We start from the raw sequence: 9,663 nt of genomic DNA on the forward strand, positions 1-9,663 counted from the left end.
CTTGTTGATGCGTGGAGTTCTATATCAGCAACGAGAAAATCTGCAACGGTAACATCCGTGATGGTGGACTGAGTGGGGATTTTAGGTTGCGTATGCTTATTCCTTTTAAAGGTTGGGATATAATGGAATTGAAAATGCTTGAGTAAGTGGATGCTCTCTTTGTACAGAGCCAACGCCAGCAGAGTATTGTTAAACTAAGGAAGTGCATTATACATATGAATCCTAAGGATGTTGATTCAAAGGAACCCCCAGAAGGGTGTTCCCCTGAAAAAAACTAAGTATGTGGATGTTACGTTAACCACGCCCCAATCCCAAAGGAATGCTTCAACAATAAAAGGGATGACCATAACTCTTATGGTTCTTCATTTCAGCATATACCATGGATATTCATATACCATATGAGGACTCCAATACATCGTGGGTACCAGACCCTAAGGACTCTACAATATGCCTCACAGCCCTCCTTTCTACTCCCCCTAGGAATGCCCCCCGACACCACCTACATGTACACAGCATGAGGATGTGTTTGCTGGGGTGGTCAGTACTATTTTTGTGGATACCATCAAGGCCTCTGTAGCCGCACTTTTAGAATTGGTAATTGGAGAGTATATAAGAGAAAAATGCCCCGGTTGTGAGATCAATCACCCCAGCCAGCGACGACATCCTTGTTTATATGACCCACCCAAGTACTTCTTCTTCAAACACTTTGAGGAACTGGTGAAAAGACTGTGGACCGGCCGTTTTATAACATCTCTGGTCAGAGCCCTGGAGTCTTGTGCCATCTATTCTTAGGGTTTATGGTGTAACAGACGCTTTCCTACATGAACTGAAGGAGGCGATCTTCATCCATGAGAAACTAAAAGAAATCAGGCAAGCACTGGTGGACGACAACAAATACAAGGAAGCTTTGGTGGCTGATGTAACTTTCTGGCTCAATAAATCCCAAGAAAACAAGTAACATTTTTTATTTTAAAGTTAGATATAAAGCAATGGGTAACTATTTGCATACTATGTTAGAGAGAAAAAATAAATTTGTTCTTTTGAGAGAATTTTCAACTCTTATTCAACAAATTATTTCAAATAAAGTGGACAATGCATTGCTCTACACATCCAACAATACAGGGGTTAATGCAGAGCGTGTGTTAAAAATGGAACAAATCATGAGTCATGTAAGACATACGGGGAAGACTCTACACTAGTCACAACAGGTATCCCGTCAAGTGGATGATTCTGAAGAACTAGAAACATCCTTGTCTAAGATTTTAGTTCATATGTTTGAAACATTATTTAATTGCAACATGTATCATATTTTTTGTTTATATACTTATATAATGGATGTATGTGTTTTTAAAATTCAGAGATATAAGCCTGTAAATGTAAACCAAGTATACCATTTATTGCATGCATGGGTCATTGAGAAAACGGGTACTGATAGTTTACATACACCGGAAGTTTACATACATCTTGGCCAAATACATTTAAACTCAGTTTATCACAATTCTTGACATTTAATCCTACTAAACATTCCCTGTCTTAGGTCAGTTAGGATCACCACTTTATTTTAAGAATGTGAAATGTCAGAATAATAGTAGAGATAATGATTTTTTTCAGCTTTATTTCTTACATCACATTCCCAATGGGTCAGAAGTTTACATACCCTCAATTAGTATTTGGTAGCATTGCCTTTAAATTGTTTAACTTGGGTCAAACGTTTCTGGTAGCCTTCCACAAGCTCCCCACAATACGTTGGGTGATTTCTGGCTGTACCCTCCTGACAGAGCTGGTGTAACTAAGTCAGATTTGTAGGCCTCCTTGCTTGCACACGCTTTTTCAGTTCTGCCTACAAATTTTCTATAGGATTGAGGTCAGGGCTTTGTGATGGCCACTCCAATACCTTGACTTTGTTGTCCTTAAGCCATTTTTCCACAACTTTGGAAGTATGCTATGGGTCATTGTCCATTTGGAAGACCCATTTGCAACCAAGTTTTAACTTCCTGACTGATGTCTTGAGATGTTGCTTCAATATATCCACATAACTGTCCTTCCTGATGATGCCATCTATTTTGTGATGTGCACCAGTCCCTCCTGCAGCAAAGCACCCCCACAACATGATGCTGCCACCCCCGTGCTTCACGGTTGGGATGGTGTTCTTCGGCTTGCAAGCCTCCCCCTTTTTCCTCCAAACATAATGATGGTCATTATGGCCAAACAGTTCTATTTTTGTTTCATCAGACCAGAGGACATTTCTCCAAAAAGTACGATCTTTGTCCCCATGTGCAGTTGCAAACCGTAGTCTGACTTTTTTATGGTGGTTTTGGAGCAGTGGCTTCTTCCTTGCTGAGCAGGCTTTCAGGATATGTCGATATAGGACTGTTTTACTGTGGATATAGATACTTTTGTACCTGTTTCCTAAAGCATCTTCACAAGGTCCTTTGCTGTTGTTCTGGGATTGATTTGCACTTTTCACACCAAAGTACGTTCATCTCTAGGAGACAAAACGCGTCTCCTTCCTGAGCGGTATGACGGTTGATTGGTCCCATGGTGTTTATACTTGCGTACTATTGTTTGTACAGATGAACGTGGTACCTTCAGGCGTTTGGAAATTGTTCCCAAGGAATAACCAGACTTGTGGACGTCTACAATTTCTTTCTGAGGTCGTGGCTGATTTCTTTGGATTTTCCCATGAAGTCAAGCAAAGAAGCACTGAGTTTGAAGGTAGGCCTTGCAATACATCCACAGGTACACCTCCAATTGACTCAAATTATGTCAATTAGCCTATCAGAAGCTTCTAAAGCAATTGCATCATTTTTCTGGAATTTTCCAAGCTGTTTAAAGACACAATCAACTTAATGTATGTAAACTTCTGACCCACTGGAATTGTGATACAGTGAATTATAAGTGAAATGATGTGTCTGTAAACAGTTGTTGAAAAAATTACTTGTCATGCACAAAATAGATATCCTAACCGACTTGCCAAACTATAGTTTGTTAACAAGAAATTTGTGGATGGTTGAAAAACAAGTTTTAATGACTCCAACTAAGTCAAATCAAATCAAATGTATTTATATAGCCCTTCTTACATCAGCTGATTTCTCAAAGTGCTGTACAGAAACCCAGCCTAGAACCCCAAACAGCAAGCAATGCAGGTGTAGAAGCACGGTGGCTCGGAAAAACTCCCTAGAAAGGCCAAAACCTAGGAAGAAACCTAGAGAGGAACCAGGCTATGAGGGGTGGCCAGTCCTCTTCTGGCTGTGCCAGGTGGAGATTATAACAGAACATGGCCAAGATGTTCAAATGTTCATAAATGACCAGCATGGTCAAATAATAATAATCACAGTAGTTGTCGAGGGTGCAACAAGTCAGCACTTCAGGAGTAAGAGTCAGTTGGCTTTTCATAGCCGATCATTGAGAGTATCTCTACCGCTCCTGCTGTCTCTAGAGAGTTGAAAACAGCAGGTCTGGGACAGGTAGCACGTCCGGTGAACAGGTCAGGGTTCCATAGCCGCAGGCAGAACAGTTGAAACTGGAGTCATCATGCCAGGTAGTCCTGAGGCATGGTCCTAGGGCTCAGGTCCTCCGAGAGAGAGAAAGAAGGTGGGAAAAAGGGCTGCCTAAGTATGATCCCCAATCAGAGACAACGATAGACAGCTGCCTCTGATTGGGAACCACACTCGGCCAACAAAGAAATATAAACATAGATTTCTCACCCTAGTCACACCCTGACCTACCAAATAGAGAATTTAAAGGATCTCTAAGTTCAGGGCGTGACAAGCAGGGTGATAAGTAAATGACAACTGAATACCATGGAATGTATGGGTTGTGTAAAATAATCGTCCTCAATGGAGCAACCACGAAATAGTAAAGGGTTCAAGATGATTTATGGCTGGTATAAACTTTGGTGTAACCTCCACAACAATCCTGGTATCTCTGTGATAATCTTCTCCTTCCAAGGGAAAAAATAACATGGGTCAGTAACACACAGGTAGGTCTATTTCCTAATACAGCAAGGGTGAATGCATTAAGGTTTATACCCCCACAGGCAACTCTTCCAGCATCTGATCCGAATGTCCACTCAGTTAATTCAAATACACGGGCATTATATTGTTAATAACTAACTCCTGATTTAATGTCCCACCATCCAGTCATACCACACAGAAGACATGATACATAGAATAATTACAAAATACATAGAACAATTCCAGAATACCTTATCAGAAAAATATTCAAGCCCTTAACTCTATCACAACAATTGGCGATTATACTTGGAATTTCACCCTAAGTCCTATCACCAAGTCTCATCACAATAAACATTTAACCCAGGAATTTATAACTTATTTCCACCTAGGTGGTCTGTGCTTCCTCCCACGGGTTGTGTAACAACAATTTCACACTTGCAATTATTCCACTATTACAGAGAAATTTAGGTTTGTATAAATTTAACAGCGAGGCGCCACTTACTTGCCAGAATGACTCATTAACCACAACGTGTTATAGCAAATTACAGACTTTAGATATAACATGCGTCTGCTTACCCTATAATTTTGTAGCGCTTGCACGTGGATCAATGGTCAGTCCAGCGAAGTGGTCACTCGCTCCTGGCAAGCTCGCCAAAGTGTTGGTCAATTTCTTCAACAAATGATCAGTTCTATATAATTATCAAACATACATTAGTAATGGAAAGGAAACAAAGACTCTTTGTTTAAGTATTAAAATACTCCTTTAGTAATACAATTGTAGGCAGAAGTTGGTACATAGTACAGTATATGATAGCTCTCCCCATGTTCTGCAAAATGTCTAAGACATCCTGTAACTCATACAGCCTCTCCCAGTCCTCCTTACGTGAGTTTCCCTGGCAACAACATTTTAATAAATCTAACCTCCCCCTGACAGCAGCAACCATCTTGTTTGGAATTAAAAGCTCAGAAGTGGGTTTGACCGAAACTTGACCTTTCATCACAAGTATAGGGTCATAACAAGGTGAACAAGTCCAAGCATCCTCTGACAGGTAGCCTTGTGTTCTCAGAAAAACAGATAACCACGGTGGGGCCCAGACAGGAGGAGTATGAACATACTGTAGTTTTCCTTCTTCTGATAGTTTCTGAAGGGCACAACACTCAAAAACAGATTTTAATACACAACAGAGGTCTCCTAGAAGAGGAGACCTTACAGTTTATCATAACATAAATTATGAACCCTTTAAAAGGTATGCGGCCTTGGTTTAACCCTCTTCACTGTACAGGTCAGTTTGTGTGATTCTCCAGGCTTATTAACAACTGGTTAAGACTCAGTCAGTGTCTGACCATGAACACCTGTTGAAAGAAATCACAGATGTTGTCAAAGTGGCAGCAGCAGACATGGAAGGAACATGGTTTGTGTTGAAGCTGAACTGGTGGGAGATGCTCTTGTCTTGTTAGACATTGTTAAAGTAGGGAAAGGGCCAGAGGGTGGGTTTGCATTGATATAAAGATCTGGGGGGTATACTGTAGCAGTGGGCATAGTGAAGCACTTATGTTTTGATTAAGAGGGTCAACAATTAAGGATGTGTATTTTTTATGGAAAACCATTTTTCATACCTTTGAGACAATGAGCTCCATGTTGACTGTCTCAGTGAGCAGCAGGTAGCCTAGCGGTTAAGAGCGTTGGGCCAGTAACCAAAAGTTTGCTGATTTTAATTCCTGAGTCGACTGGGTGAAAAATCCAGAGCGACTTACAATTTGGGGTAAGTGCCTTGCTCAAGGGCATATCGACAGAGTTTTCACCCAGTCGACTCAGGAATTCAAATCAGCGGACTTTCGGTTACTGGCCCAACGCTCTTAACCGCTAGGCTACCTGCTGCTCACTGAGACAGTCAACATGGAGCTCATTGTCTCAAAGGTATGAAACATGGTTTGGAGGTTTAGAGTATATTGTGCATACATGTATTTATGTCTATTCTCATAATTTAATATCATATCAAAATAGCATAAAGTAGTAGTAACTATAAAGTAGTAGTAAACTAAATTCATCATTCCATGACTGGATTTGACCTTATTTTATTAAGAAGGTTAATATCGCCCTCTCCTGGTAGTTACATAGAACTCCTACTGTTTAATGGGTGAGTGAATTTTAGTACAGGTCTGTTGGTGGTTTGTATCACTGTGGCAGTGAGCACAATAATAGACAGCTGTGTCTTCAGTCTGCAGACTCTGTCCTTTTAAAAACAATGTGTTGCTGGAATTGGCTCCAGTGATGCTGAACTTTATTTTAAGTTAATATTTATAAGCTATGCTTCCACCATTACTGATACAGTATATCCAATCCACTCCCGTGTTTTCCATACAGGCTGTCTAATCCAATTTGCACTAGAGCTAGTAACAGAATTTGAGACCTTACAGGAGATGGTCAGTGGTTGACCTGGCTGAACAGTCATAGAGGCTGGCTGAGTTCAGAACTCTGTAAACCTGTGAAAGAGAGTAGAATGAACATGATTAAAAACATTTCATAATTACATTAAAGTCAATACAGCAGTAGAGATGGAGGGAACATGGTTAGTGTTGAAGCTGAAGTGGTGGGTGTGGTTCTTTACTCTCCAGGACTCAGCGGGACATACTAATACAGAGTTCTTTTATAGGGAGAGGTAGAGGGAGTGAAAGGAAGAGAGGGGATAGGTGAAATTAGCATTGGACCAGAGGGTGGGTTTTCATTGATGGAGGGTAAAGGGGAGAGGGGTTATACTGTAGAGGCCGGCATACTGAAGCTCTTATCATGTCATCTTAATTAGAGGATCCACAGTTTGGGAACTTGTGAGGTTGGAACTTGTGATTATATATTATATTGTTAGGTTCTTTTTTTTCAGAGTAAATAACTCACGGACACTAGAGAAGCTAACCCAAGTTTAATTCTTCCCAAAGGGTTGACACAGCTGTATTCAGACAAAAAAAAACATTTCTCACCATCACAGGTATATATATCCCACTTTAGACACTCCTTCTCTCTAATCCTTACATCTTATAGTTCCACAGGAAGAGGGTAATAGGGTAATAAACCCTTATTACTCCCTTCAGGGGATCTGACCTGACAACCCCTCCGTCGCCTAATCCACAGATGTCCATCCGCTCCCCTATAGCAATCCTGTGATCTCCTACCGTCCACCCAGCACATTCCACAGCCACTCTGTCTTTCTACAGATCTCATTCCTTTATATACAGTACTATGTGTCTGATCTATCATGTCTTTAATATCTCAATGTTCAAAGTTTAGAATCCAACTGTCCTTCCTCTTGAACAATAGCGTCCTAATGTTCAATTTATATAAACTTGGAAATTACTAATAAAAGGACAATCATATATGAATTAATGATAACAAATGATAACAAAACATGAATTAAAAAATGAACAAATGGAACAAACAATGATAACAAACATTCACCGTGAGGTTTACAAACTCAGAGACTCATGGCCTCTGTTCTATAATCACATCATACACAATTTTATTTACATCTCTCATCACACAACAAAATGCCATTCCAAAATGCAATTTTTGTTTCTCCACTTTCTCACTTTCTGGATTCCACAAAAATGAAAGCTCTAAAAATGCTTCCTCATACTTTCGCCCAGTCTTCCTCTTTCAGCCCCAGGTCCCGAGAGGTGTTCCCAAGTCGTGTCATTTTCACTTTGTTCCCCATCTCCTCCGTTTCACCTGATAGGCATGTCACCTGATATGCAAGTGGATATCCCTAATCAACATTACATCCTCTTGAGGTAACTCAGCTCTGTATATGCTTTCACATCAATGCCTTCAACATTTTGTTCAGAGTACAATGACCCCTCTATCCTCTATCATATGATGCATTAATCAATAAAGCAGCTAAACCCCAACCCAACTATGATGTTTAAAGTTGCTCCCAGACCCAACCCATCTGCATGTCTTATAGTGGAATCTAGTCTCTCTCTCTCTCTCTCGCTCTGCTTCCTCTGTCATGGTGTCTTTACTCACCCATTATGCAGTTGGACCTCACTTCACATGAGAACTATGCACCCCCCAAGGAGAGACATGATGATTTTTACCGCTGCAGGTACTGTAAGGAGTAGTGTGTGTGGCCCGAACCAACGATGTCCCAACACCCCCACCTGGTGTCTCTTGATGTACAATCAATCTCCAGAATTCAGCCCGTGCCTTTGGTTATCTCTGCTTTCACCTGAGGATATACACACTGCAACACATGGGTCATTTCCTGACAACATAAATTCTCCACCTATGTCAAGATCACAAATTTGTGACATTTGAATAATCACAGCCCCTGTCCTCCCATTGGTCCCCCAGTTATCTGTTACCAATTCATGTGGCATGAGTCCTCAAACTGATATCTCAACAATGCTACTAAAGTAACCCCTGCTACTACCAACATGGCCCATGACAATAGTCACACAATACCCCTCATTTGCGCAGTAGTCCAATTCCATGCTATCAATATAGCATCCTTCGCTACTAGTACTGCTCCTTCAGTTACGGTCCCTACAGGGACTGCCGTGAGAATAACTCCTGCATGTCATCTGTCAAATGTTCGCCGGCTGTTAGAAATTGGAGGAAAATGTATGAGTTGGGAATAATATCCAACCTAACAAAACTCTGAGTCACAGGTGTCCTGAAAGTTTACCATAGTGTCTGAAATGCCACCAATATCTCTTCTACTCTCACCATGATCTAGGTATGTGTAATATTGAACTAAATCCCCATATTGTGTACAGTTAGGTGTCCTCCCTCGCCTATGAGCTATCTCCTGTAACAGTGTACAGTCTCTGGGAATGATACTCCTCTATCATTACATCTAACCCATAACACACGATACTACTCCTAATGCATTTTCTGCAGTTAGAAACATACTAACACATTCTCACACCAGTTAGTCAATATACATCATTCCCTCTGGAGCAATGAACACCATTATGTTCCACGAAACCTAAAAACATATTGAGTTGAAAAGGAAAGAGAAAAAAAGTATGTTTAATAACTTAGCACCACCCATTGATGCGATGTAACATAAACATTCTGAATACAGGGTAAAACAAAAGAGAACAAAAAACTTTCATGATCGTCCCAAGCTATCATTCAGTGATTCCCCCAACAAACCACCTCCCCTCAGGTTGACACTTAGAGGTAAGGTTTCTGGAGACTCTCTCGGCCAAATCAATTTTAGCAGCGCCCCCACCACTCATCGTTCTGTAGCAATTCTCTCACGCTGTATCCCAATCACAAATAAAACATTTTACAAATGATACAACCCAAATTTAGAATGACAGTCGTTAGTGCTTTCTTTGAGTCTAGGACTTGAATTCCAGCTTCTCAATTTAGCACACATCATCCCTGTTAGAACATACATTTAGAAACAACCTTTTATTGCTGGTCATAACTCTTCTCATTACAGCTTCCCTTTGACCCTGTTTTCCTGTCACGAGTGGCCTGGTAACGAAAGATCAGTATCTCAATGCAATCTTAGTCTAAATAATTAGCAGGTTGTATACCACCCCCCCCCCCTTTCCTTCACCCGGCACTTATCATTCTAGCATGTCTTCTCCAGATATTGTTTACAGTTCATTTTCCCAACTGCACAATGTAACGTAACATTTGCCTGTCACATTTCATGGCCCTATATAATGTCCCGATTTTAATATCCAATTAGATACT

General features: G+C 40.7%; 1 long non-coding RNA gene across 1 annotated transcript; it reads right to left on the bottom strand.

Annotated features, from left to right (window-relative positions):
* Window positions 1-5,701: 5,701 nt before the first annotated feature.
* On the bottom strand, window positions 5,702-8,183 carry LOC129843397 (uncharacterized). The gene is made up of 3 exons (XR_008757831.1): window positions 7,975-8,183; window positions 7,586-7,693; window positions 5,702-6,440 (listed from the first exon to the last, which is right to left on the bottom strand). It is a non-coding gene; the product is annotated as an uncharacterized LOC129843397 (long non-coding RNA).
* Window positions 8,184-9,663: the final 1,480 nt, after the last annotated feature.

The sequence above is a fragment of the Salvelinus fontinalis genome, unplaced genomic scaffold (assembly GCF_029448725.1).
Source record: "Salvelinus fontinalis isolate EN_2023a unplaced genomic scaffold, ASM2944872v1 scaffold_0128, whole genome shotgun sequence".
Taxonomy (NCBI): Eukaryota; Metazoa; Chordata; class Actinopteri; order Salmoniformes; family Salmonidae; genus Salvelinus; species Salvelinus fontinalis.